Source organism: Pipistrellus kuhlii, unplaced genomic scaffold, assembly GCF_014108245.1.
Source record: "Pipistrellus kuhlii isolate mPipKuh1 unplaced genomic scaffold, mPipKuh1.p scaffold_m20_p_30, whole genome shotgun sequence".
NCBI classification, from domain to species: Eukaryota; Metazoa; Chordata; class Mammalia; order Chiroptera; family Vespertilionidae; genus Pipistrellus; species Pipistrellus kuhlii.
The window spans coordinates 6,613,642-6,626,080 of NW_023425530.1; the positions used below are offsets into that span (position 1 = coordinate 6,613,642).

At 46.9% G+C, this 12,439-nt stretch overlaps 1 non-coding gene across 1 annotated transcript; it reads right to left on the reverse strand.

Moving 5' to 3' along the window:
* Positions 1–12,205: 12,205 nt before the first annotated feature.
* LOC118731461 lies at positions 12,206–12,312 on the reverse strand. Its single transcript, XR_004991874.1, has one exon. It is a non-coding gene; the product is annotated as a U6 spliceosomal RNA (small nuclear RNA).
* Between the last annotated feature and the right edge of the window lie 127 nt (positions 12,313–12,439).

The following is a 12,439-nucleotide window of genomic DNA, read 5'->3' on the forward strand; positions in this document are numbered from 1 at the left end:
CGTGACCGCGAGGTCGGCGCCCGGGGAGGGGGCGGGGCGGGGCGGGGGCGGGGCTCCCGGCGGCCCCCGGGCGGCGGGGCTCGCCCTCCCGGCGCCCCCTCTCCCTCCCGGCGGCGCTCCGTCCGCTCCCCACGCCCTGCTGGGTCCGCTCCGCTCCGAGGTCCCCCATTTGGGGCGCGGACACCCCAAAAAGAGTGGGCGCGGCCGGAGCGGGGCGTGGGGGCGGCCTCGGGGTCTCCCGGGACCCACCCCCCTAAAAAAACACACAATTCATCATCTCCCTGGGTGTGCAAGCTCAGGCTCCGGGAACCGTTCGGCTTACCGGAACTCAGGTTTAAGTGCACGGGAACCCCCTTCCCCCCATTGCCTGCGGGCAAGCTCTAGGCAGATCTGGGTTCAAATCCCAGTGCCCCATGCCTGGGGGTATGGCGGGGGTGGGGGGGAGAGCAGGAGCTGAGCCCCAAACTCCTAAGAGCTCCTCATCTGTGAAATGGGCCTTACCCACCCCTCCCTCGGGTGTTGATAAAAGGAGAGAGTGCGGGCCAAATGCTGAGAGCCCGTAAGCGCGCCATACATGCTACCTGCCGTCATTTTTATCATTGACTTATTTATTTATTTTTTAAATATATTTTTATTGATTTTTTTTTTACAGAGAGGAAGAGAGAGGGATAGAGAGTTAGAAACATTGATCAGAGAGAGTCATCGATCAGCTGCCTCTTGCACACCCCCCACTGGGGATGTGCCCGCAACCAAGACACATGCCCCTGACCGGGATCGAACCTGGGACCCTTCAGTCCGCAGACCATCGCTCTATCCACTGAGCCAAACAGGCCTCGGTTATCATTGCCGTTTTTTATGAAAAGGGGTTTGGATCCCAACTCCATCCATCACTGCCTCTCTGGGCCGTTTGGATCCTATGGCAGCTGAGCCGGCTTTCCGCGCGGTAACATGGGGACCGGTCTCTCCTTCGGGGCTGCCGTATGCAGCTGGTGCTCCATAGATGCACACTGTGCCCCGGCGGAGGCGGAGGCGGAATCTCTCCTCGGCCTCCCGGAGCAGCCTCTGGGGAGTGCAGCTTGGCTCGCGGCCCACCCGCATTCTCTTTTCAACCAGGCGACCGGGCCAGCGGCGGTCCCCGGGGCGCCGGGCGGGGAGCGCCCCCTGGCGGCGGTGCCCGCGCAGTGGCGCCCTCCCGGGATCCCGCCGAGTGGCGGGTACCTTGGTGACTCGCGGCGGTACGTGGTTCGCCTCGTCCCAGAGGCCAGGACGCGATGTTTTCTCTCTCTCCTGTGCCAAACTCTTTGGGGAAGAAAGGGAGGGAGGAGAAATGATAGCGATCTGCCCGTTTCTCTCCCTTCCCAAGGTCCCCACCAGGTCTACTCTCTTTCCATCCCTCCCCCCTTCCCGCCCAGTGCTGGCTCCTTTCAATGCTTTCAGCTCCGCCCACCGCCTCAGAGTCTGTTTTCCCCTTAACAGACCCAGGATGTCTTCCAACAGTTGTGTCCATTCACTTCCCTCTTCTGCTCAGATCCCTGACTGCTCCCACCTTTTCAGAGTAAAAACCCAAATCCTAACTAACCAAGGGGCCACAAGGGCCTGGACGACCTGCCCCCCTCCCCTTCCTCTCTCCTCTCCTCCCACCTTCCACCGTTCATTCCCTCCAACCACACTGGCTTCCTGGCTGTTTCTCGAATATTCATGGATTCCATGAAGGAACCCTTGGAGCTAGTTCTTGCCCCCCCCCCCCCCCCCATTTACTGATGAGGAAACGGACTCGCAACGAAGCCACTCCCCCAAATTGTGTTTATGGTCCTTGTCCTCAGGGACAGAGTGTCTTCCTGGGACCCTCCAGCCCTCCCATTTTGCAGATGGGGAGGATGTGGCAGAGTAAGGCTCCGAGCCAGCCCAGGGACTGGGCCACCCTCCACTAGGGATGGGCCTCATGCTGCCTGCCAGGTTCTAGGCTCTCTCCCCCCGGATGGAGCTGGGGAAACCCGCCAGATTCTCGCTACAACCCTCCGGCGTTCCTTTACTCAGTGATTATTTATGGATGCCAACCCGATGGCGCTGGAAACAGTCAGGCTCCAGGCTTGAAACTCAAAGACCAAGGATTTATTGTACAGTTTCAACCAAAGATGATAACTGCAGCTGCTCTGGCCCCTCTCCATCCTGCTCTGGGACCTTGGAAATCACCCCAACCGCTGCCTCCTGGGCAACCTGTTCCAATCTCTCCCTCTCCGGAGCTCAGAGCTCAGAGGGACAACCTCCCACTCCTCACCTGGTCCTCAAGGTGGTTCTATTAATATCAGGCCTCTAACCACCTGTCCAGCTACATCCTCCCTCCTTCAGAGCCCTCACCCCACCCAGCAGCGCTGACCTTCCCTCTGTTCCTCAAGTAGTCGTACCTGACTAACAACTTCAGGGCCTTTGCACTGGTTGTTCCCTGGCCTGCCGTGCCCTTCTATCACGTCCTCAAGGCTGGCCTCTTCTGATTACTTAGGTTTCTGTTTAATGTCACCTCCTCTGAGAGGCCTTCCCGGATTACCTCCATGCCCTGTCATATCTGGCCCCAGGGCCTGCTTTGTTTACTTTAAATGTCACTCCTTTCTGAAATGGCCCAGGACCTGGCCTGATCTCATTTCATCTTTGTGGAGTGAGCGAGTGGACGCAGCGTGAAAAGAAAGGCGTCCCAGCCCTAGCTGGTTTGGCTCAGCCTGGGAATTGAAAGGTCCCAGGTTCAATTCCAGTCAAGGGTACATGCCTGGGTTGTGGGCTTTTTTTTTTTTTTTTAATATATTTTATTGATTTTTTACAGAGAGGAAGAGAGAGAGATAGAGAGTTAGAAACATCAATGAGAGAGAATCATCGATCAGCTGCCTCTTGCACACCCCCTACTGGGGATGTGCCCGCCACCAAGGTACATGCCCTTGACCGGAATCGAACCCAGGACCTTTCAGTCCACAGGCCAACGCTCTATCCACTGAGCCAAACCGGTTTCGTCTGGGTTGTGGGCTTAATCCCTAGTGGGGGACTTGCAAGAGGCAGCCAATCCATGATTCTCTCTCATGATGGATGTTTCTATCTCTCCCTCTTCCTTCCTCTCTGAAATCAATTAAAATATATTTTTGAAAGAAAGAAGGAAAGGTATTCCAGGCCTGTGAAGGCTGTGAGGAAGCAGTCCCTCCATGTGGAGAAGGCAGAAAGGATGGCGCTGACGTTGCGCCGTGAAGGACAAATTAGGAATTTGCAAAGTAGATAAAAAGGAAAAGGTATCTGGGGGAAGGAACAGGAGGAGCAGAGGCCTAAAGGAGGGTGAGGAAGAACCTGGCCTGCCCTGATTGCTCTACCTCCCTGCCCCTCAGCATTCTACCGTGGCCTCATGGTCTCATTCCTGCCCCTCGAGCCCAGGGCCTTTGCACTACCGGTCCCCTCTGCTTGCAGTGCTTCTTCTCATCTTGGCATTCCCTCTTCCTCACTTCATTTCCGTCTTTGCTCATTTTTGCGGAGAAATCTTCTCCCTACTACATCTCCACCTGAAGCAAGCCTCATCCCCTCCCTACCAAAGGCTATCCCTCGTGTAGCTTGATTTTTCTTCCTTGCAGATTTAAATAAATCTGACCCTACTATTTTCTTCCTTTCTTGTCTGTCTTGACCAGGAAGATGTCAGTTCCCCGAGACAGGAATTGTTCTGTCTTGTTCCTTGCTGAGTTTCTGGCTCCCAGAACAGGGATTTAGCACAGATAAGCTCAAGAGGTAGCTGCTGGATGTACAGATGGGTGAACAAGCATGGCATCATAGGGGGCATGGCTAGGGTTTGTGGTGCTGATGAGACCGGAGTGGGGGGCAAGCTCCAGATGTTGCAGAGGGCAGGGTGGAGGTCAGACTTGACCCTGAGACCTGTGGGAGCCAGATCGATTCTTAGCAGGGCAGGAACTGAATAAAAATTGTTTCTCTAAAGATAAGGAAGGCTCTAGCTGGTTTGGCTCAATGGATAGAGCGTCAGCCTGTGGACTGAGGGGTCCCAGGTTTGATTCCAGCCAAGGGCACATGCCTGGATTGTGGGCTGGATCCCCAGTAGGGGGCATGCAGGAGGCAGCCAATCAGTGATTCTCTCCCATCGTTGATGTTTGTCTCTCTCTCTCCCTCTCCCTTCCTCTCTAAAATCAATAAAATATATATATTTTAAAAAGATAAAGAAGCCAAAACTGGTTAGAGCATTGGCCCGTGGACTGAAGGGTCCCGGGTTCGATTCCGGTCAAGGGCATGTACATTGTTTGCAGGCACATCCCCGGTGGGGGATGTGCAGGAGGCAGCTGGTCAATGTTTCTCTCTCATCGATGTTTCTAGCTCTCTATCCCTCTCCTTTCCTCTCTGTAAAAAATCAATAATATATATATATATCAATATTTTAGTTCTTTAGAATCATTTATTTTTTGTTGTTGTTGTTTTGTTTTATGTACTATTAAAAGTACTGTGTACCACTTGCCTGCCTGCCTGATTGCCCCTAAACTCTCTGGCTGCCTGTCTGATTGCCCCTAACTGCCAGTCTGATCATTCCTATCTTGCCCCCATGGTGGCCTGATTGCCCCTACCTTGCCCCCCTGCCTGCCTGATTGCCCCTAAATTCCCTCTCCTGCCAACCTGATCTTGCCCCTAACTGCTCTCTCCTGCCAGCCTAATTGCCCCTAACTGCCTCTGCCTCAGCCTCCACCACCATGGCTTTGACCAGAAGGAAGTCAGACATCTGGAAGATGGCCAGTTGACCAGGTCTAGTTAGCATATTACCCTTTAATTAGTATAGGTAGATTATAATATATAGGACAGTGTTGTATAAATGAGAGGGAAAAAGCTTTTTCAGCAGGAGGAGATACTCTTGGCAGATAAAAACACATAATCCCTATATCTGAACTGATAGCTAGTTATATGCACTATACTGCCAAACTGGTCATTAAAAATTTGAATCACTTTTTTATATCTTACACCAAATAGCTGTTGCCCTTAAGACACCTGCTCAGCCCCCACCTTAGGTTCTGCCTTCACAGTTCACCCAGAGTAGGTTCTGATTAGTTTCTTTTTTTAAAATTTAATTTAATTTAATTTAATTTAATTTTTTTATTAAATTATTATCTGTGTACATATTTTAACATTGTCCCCCCCCCATACATACCCTCCCTCCCCAGAGTTTTGTGTCCATTGGTTGTACTTATATGCATGTATACAAGTCCTTCGGTTGATCTCTTATCTCCCCCAGATCTCCCTACTCTCCCCGCTGTAATTTTACAGTCTGCTTATTGCTTTACTGTCTTTAATAAAATATATTTTTTAAAAATAAAAATAAATAGCTTTTTTTTTCACGAAGATGGCGCCGAAAGCGAAGAAGGAAGCCCCTGCCCTTCCCAAAGCCGAAGCCAAAGCAAAGGCTTTGAAGGCAAAGAAAGCAGTGCTGAAAGGCGTCCACAGCCACACAAAAAAGAAGATCCTCGCGTCACCCACCTTCTGACGGCCAAAGACACCAAGGCTCCGGAGGCAGCCTAAATATCCTCAGAAGAGCGCACCCAGGAGAATCAATTTGACCACTATGCCATCGTCAAGTTCCCCCTGATTACCGAGTTGGCCATGAAGAAGATAGAAGACAATAATACACTTGTGTTCATTGTGCATGACAAGGCCAACAAGCACCAGATCAAACAGGCTGTGAAGAAGCTCTATGACATTGATGTGGCCAAGGTCAACACCCTGATCAGGCCTGATGGCGAGAAGAAGGCATATGTTCGACTGGCTCCTGACTATGATGCTTTGGATGTTGCCAACAAAATTGGAATCATGTAAACTGAGTCCAGCTGCCTAATTCTAAATATAAAAATTTTACACTGTAAAAAAAATAAATAAATAAAAATAAAAATAAATAAAAAGATAAAGAAGGCTCTTTGCTAGCCAACTCTCCACCGGTGGGGTCCAGACAAAGAAATGGGAATGGATTTATCTAGCAGCAGAAGAACTAAATGTATCAACAAGGAGTAGTTCAGAAACAACTCCTTGAGGGAGGTATAAAGAATAAAATAGGAAAAGAAATTATACCACTTGATACTGTTGATATCCATTACTAAGAAAATCAGAAAGTGAAGCTATATCTCAAGTTTGTGGGTAAGTAGGGATTAGTTTGCTTCTAGTGTACCTTGCATCCTGACTGAGGAGGGTCAGGCTGCCTGGAACCGTCACTCACCACCAGTGAGACCCAGAACCAGTGACTTCACTGCTCTGTGCCTCAGTGTCTTCGTCTGTAAAAGGAGATGATAATAGCAGAGCCTACCTCATAGGGTGGCCGGGAAGCTTAAATGAGTTGATTCTTGTTAGCACTGAAGAGGGTTGTGGTCCCTGCTCAATCTCATTATTTTTACTGAGGATGTTTCTGCAATGGGGGGAGGGGAATGGAGGTGGGGAGGTGAACATAAGTGACTACCACTTTAACTATAATGCATTTTATTTTATTTTTACTTTATTGTATTTATTTTTTAATGTATTTTATTGGTTTTTTACAGAGAAGAAGGGAGAGAGAGAGAGAGTTAGAAATATCGATCAGCTGCCTCCTTCACACCCCCTACTTGGGATGTGCCTCAAACCAAGGTACATGCCCTGGACCAGAATTGAACCTGCAATGGTAAAATATGTACACAGATAATAATTTAATAAAAAAAATTCACAGATAAAAAAAAGAATATAAAAAATAAAATAAAATAAAGAATTGAACCTGGGACCTTTCAGTCCGCAGGCCGACGCTTTATCCACTGAGCCAAACCGATTTTGGCAATGTCTTTTATTTTTAATACTAGAGACCCCGACACACGAAATTCTTGCAAGGGGCTCATCCCTCACAGCTCCACAGCCTTGCCTTCTGGTCGTTCCAGAAGGTCGTTCATATTAGCTCTTTATTATATAGGATTGTTTTGATTGAGTTACAGTTTACATACGGTAAAACACACAGATTTTTTGGTGCACAACTGTGAATTCTTAAATGTGTGTACACCCCGTGGCCACTCCCCAGTCCACTTCCCTGATGCGTAAGTTTACATGTGACCTTTCTCAAGCAACCTCGTCCTACAGGTTCTATCATCACAGATGAACTTTGCCTCTTAAACCTCATACTGCAGGGAATCATGTTATGATTTTTGTAATGTCTGGATTTTTTTAAATCTGGATTCTTTCAACACCCTTTGTTTTGTTTCTATTGAAATGAAATCCGCATGCCATGTAAGTCACTCTTTTTAAGTGTGCAATCTAAGTGATTTTTAGTTGTTATGCAAAGTGCCGAGGTCCCAGAAAACCTTGATGTATTGTTCTTGGATTCTCCCAAAAAATAACACAGAGCACTAGCTGTGAAAGACACGGGTTTATTAGGATTGACATGTGCACCAGTGGCTACTGACAGTGAAGTTGAACCGCTAAGTCCCATCCAGCCTGTGGAAGTGCCACATTGGGGGAGGGACGGGGGCTCGGATGGCCTCCGGTGTTTTCCCAGTGCAAGGTTTCAGAGAGTACAGAAAACAGAAAACAGGGCATGCAGGGGAGGGGGATGTGTTTCCCAGCAAGCTGTGGAGGTCAGAACTGCTAGCTGTTTTTTATTTTTATTTTTATTTTTTTTGCTGCTAGCTGTTTTGACTGAGGAGTTGGCTAGGCTCCCAAGGTCTCATAGTCCACTTACCGATGGCCTTCACTCTGTTTCCCACGGGGTATAGCATGGGAAGGGGCCCGTGTTCCCATTTACCACACATTAGCATAGTCACAACAAACATGTTTTGACATTCATCCATAATAGCATGTGTCTCAAAAGCTCATTCTTTTTTATCTGTGGTGGTATTCCATGGTGGAGATGGGGTTGGGGAACATCTGGCCCAACGACCATATAAGGCCTGAGAAATCATTGGGTCTGGCCCTAACAAGGCATTACAGATGAGTTAATTAAGTAGTTGACCAGCCGAAACGGGTTTGGCTCAGTGGACAGAGCATCGGCTTGCGGACTGAAAGGTCCCAGTTTCGATTCTGGTCAAGGGCATGCACCTTGGTTGCAGGCACATCCCCGGTGGCGGTTGTGCAAGAGGCAGCTGGTCAATGATTCTCTCTCATCAATGTTTCTAACTCTATCCCTCTCTCTTCCTCTCTGTAAAAAAATCAATAAAAAATATATATATATATTTAAAAAATCGTTGACCAAATATAGCAAGCTATTTTTTAAAATATATTTTATTGATTTTTACAGAGAGGAAGGGAGAGGGATAGAAAGTTAGAAACATTGATGAGAGATAAACATCGATCAGCTGCCTCCTGCACATTCCCCACCAGGGATGTGTCCACAACCAAGGTACATGCCCCTGACCGGAATCGAACCTGGGACCTTTCAGTTCGCAGGCTGGCGCTCTGTCCACTGAGTCAAACCGGTTTCGGCGCAAGCTATTTTTAAAAAAATATATTTTTTTATTGATTTCAGAAAGGAAGGGAGATAGAGATAGAAACATCGATGATAAGAGAGAATTATTGATGGGCTGCCTCCTCACACCCCACACTGGGGATCAGGCTAATTTTTAAGTTGAGAATTTCATATGGCCCGAGAATGATGTTATAAACTTCCCAATGGCCCTTGGTAGAAAAAAAAAGATTCCCCACCCTGGCGTAGATGGATCACAGTTTCTTCATTCACTTGTTGATGGACATTGGGTTTTGTGCGGTTTGGGGCTGTTATGCATAAACAGTGTTCACTGCTTATTATCTCTCTGTGGGCAAAAAATATTTCAGGTACTGTTAGATCTCTACCTAAGAGGATTACTCCATCCTGTTTAACCCAGTGGGCCTCATCTGCGGTGATTTTGGTCTTCTCCCCAGGGAGGACATTAGCAATGTCAGGAGATATGAGAGATTTGGGGTTGTAAACACTGGAGGTGGAGGGATTGCTACGCATCTACTGGTCATGACCAGGAATACTGCCGAACACCCTACAATGGGACCCCCCTCCACCACCCCCAACCACCACAAATGACCTGGCCCACATAGCAGGAGTGCTGAGGTTGAGAAATCTGGTCAACTTTCCTATAAACTGCCAATCGTTTCCAGAGTGACTTTTTAAAAAATATATATATTTTATTGATTTTTTATAGAGGGAAATAGATAGTTAGAAACATCGATGAGAGAGAAACATCAACCAGCTGCCTCCTGCACGCCCCCCACCGGGGATGTGCCCACAACCAAGGTACATGCTCTTGACAGGAATCGAACCTGAGACCTTTCAGTCTGCAGGTCGATGCTCTATCCACTGAGCCAAATGGGTTTCAGCTCCAGAGTGACTCTTGTTTTACATGTTCACCAGAGCCTGTCCAGCCCCTGGCACTGTCAGTCCTTTTAGCCATTTGGGCGGGTGTGTTTTAAATCTTTTATATCTTAGAATAATTCTGAATTGATCAAGCCAATATGAAAAATGTTCATGTTTGTTAATCTTAGGTGGTTGGGTGGTGGGTGTACTTTAGGAGGCTCTGATCTTTTCCTTTTCTGGCTATAAAGTGTTTTGTTTTGTTTTTTTGGGGGGAGGGGACATTTGTTTGTTTTTAATAGAAGCTCCCCAGTTTGCATGGATGGGTGTGCTGGAGTGTTTTCCCAGACTTCGCAACAGGACTCAGCTGGCTTCAGCAGCCTCCATGACAACTCATCTCAGATCTAATTACTCCCAAGCTCGCCTCCCACCTGCTTTCCTGGGGCACCTCCTCTTTCCCCGGGGAATGGTTTTCTCCAGGGTTTTGGTCTCTCTCTCTCTCTCTCTATTTCTTCAGAGGATGCTGGCCAAATCTAATGGAGGGAGATGGCCTATGCTTGGATCCCTGGTCACCTTGAGACCTTGGGCCTGGGATTAACCCTCTCTGGACCTCAGGCCACCCACCTGATAATGAATATGCTGAATTGCACACCTCTTTGTGGGGTTCAGATTCAATCTGTATGTGTGTATGTATATGTGTATATATATATATATATCTCCCCAAAAATGTATACACACATTTTGAATAATTATAAAGTCAATGTTGATTAAAATACTTTTCATTTTCTTTTTAGTGCTCCAGGTTTTTGTTTGTTTTAAAAAATATATATTTTATTGATTTTGTACAGAGAGGAAAGGAGAGAGATAGTTAGAAACATCGATGAGAGAGAATCATTGGTTAGCTGCCTCTCGCACACCCCCTACTGGGGATGTGCCCGCAACCAAGGTACATGCCCTTGACTGGAATCAAACCTGGGACCCTTCAGTCCGCAAGCCGACGCTCTATCCACTGAGCCAAATTGGTTTCAGCTAAATATATTTTTATTGATTTCAGAGAGGAAGGGAGAAGGAGAGAGAAATAAAAACATCAATGATGAGAGAGAATCATCGATTGGTTGTCTCCTGTACATGCCACACTGGGGATTGTGGTGCAACCTGGGTATGGGCCCTGACTGGAAATGGACCCATGACCTCCTGGTTCATAGTCTGACGCTCAACCACTGAGCCACGCCAGGCACATCTACTTAATTTTTTTTTAAAAAAAATATGTTTTTATTGATTTTATTTCTTTATCTTAAATCCTTACCTGCGGATATTTCCCCATTGGTTTTTAGAGAAAGTGGAAGAGAGAAGAAAAGACAAAGGAATATATATATATATATATATATATATATATATATGTATGTATGTATAATATTTTATTGATTTTGTACAGAGAGGAAGGGAGAGAGATAGAGAGCCAGAAACGTCCATGAGAGAAAAACATCGACCAGCTGCCTATTGCACACCCCCTACAGGGGATGTGCCCACAACCACTGTACATGCCCCAACTGGAATCGAACCAGGAGCCCTTCAGTCTGCAGACCGATGCTCCACCACTGAGCCAAACCGGTTTCGGTGAGACAGAAATATTGATGTGAGAGAAACACATCAATTGGTTGCCTCCTACACGGCCCTTCTGTCTTCAGGCCAATGTTCTATCCATTGAGCCAAACTGGCTAGGACTGTTTTCATTTATTTTAGAGAGGAAGGGAGAGGGAGAGAGAAACATTCCCAGGGCAAAATAAAAATGGTTTCAAATCTATGATAAACAAAATATCAAAATTTTAAGCCCTGGCTGGTGTGGCTCAATTGGTTGGAAGGTTGTCCCTGCACCTAAAGGATTATCCTGCCACATATTACAACCTTAAAAATAAATTATTTATATGCAGACCGAGAGAGAGAGAGAGAGAGAGAGAGAGAGAGAGAGATTGATTCTATGCAAAGTAACCTCATAGGGTGATCTGATCATTAAATCCTAACTGGGCAGGTCATGCATGGTGTGTAGACATGCACCAGGCCCACAACTTTTTTAAAAAAAATAATATATTTTATTGATTTTTTACAGAGAGGAAGAGAGAGGAATAGAGAGTTAGAAACATTGATGAGAATCATCCATCAGCTGCCTCTTGCACACCCCCCACTGGGGATGTGCCCGCAACCAAGGTACGTGCCCTTCAGTCCGCAGGCCTATACTCTATCCACTGAGCCAAACCGGTTTTGGCCAAGGTACATGCTTTTGACTAGAATTGAACCCAGGCCCTTTCAGTCCACAGGCTTACGCTCTATCCACTGAACCAAACCGGTTTCGGCCCATAACTTCTTTAGTAAAAACTTTTTCTTTTCCTTACACAAGCCTCTCCACTGTTTCTGTGCATTTAGGTTAACAAGCCTTTAAAAATGCCCTCTTTCGGATCCCTTCTTCTAATACCTAACCACCCTTTCAGACCCTACCTTCTAAAATGGGAGAGCAGTCCTAGCTGGTTTGGCTCAGTGGACAGTGTTGGCTTTTGGACTGAGGGTCCAGTCAAGGGCACATGCCAGGTTATAGGCTTGATCCCAGTTGGGGGCGTGTAGAAGGCGGTCTATTAATGATTCTCTCTCATCATTCATGTTTTTAGCTCTCTTTCTCTTCCTTTCTGAAATCAATAAAAATATATAAAATATTAATAAAGTAAAATTGTTTTTTTTAAAAAGCATGAGTAAGTAATCTAGTTATCTAGATTAAATCCTGTTATCTAGTCCTCACATTGATTATCCGATTATCTAGTCCTTCCATCTTCACGTAATCTTCCTTAGTTCCCTACTTAATTCCAAATGCATAAAATAAGCTAAAAAACTGTTATCTCTGGAATATTTGAGATTTTTAAAAAAAATATGGAACTCTTCACGAATTTGCGTGTCATCCTTGCGCAGGGGCCATGCTAATCTTCTCTGTATCGTTCCAATTTTAGTATATGCGCTGCCGAACCGGGCACACATTTGAGACCTCGCTCTCCCGAATAGCTCATCAGTTTGACTTAGGCCCAACCCCGATCACGTGACAGGAGGTAGGCAGACACCGGCCCAACCCACTCGGGCGCCTATTTTTCGATCGACCAATGA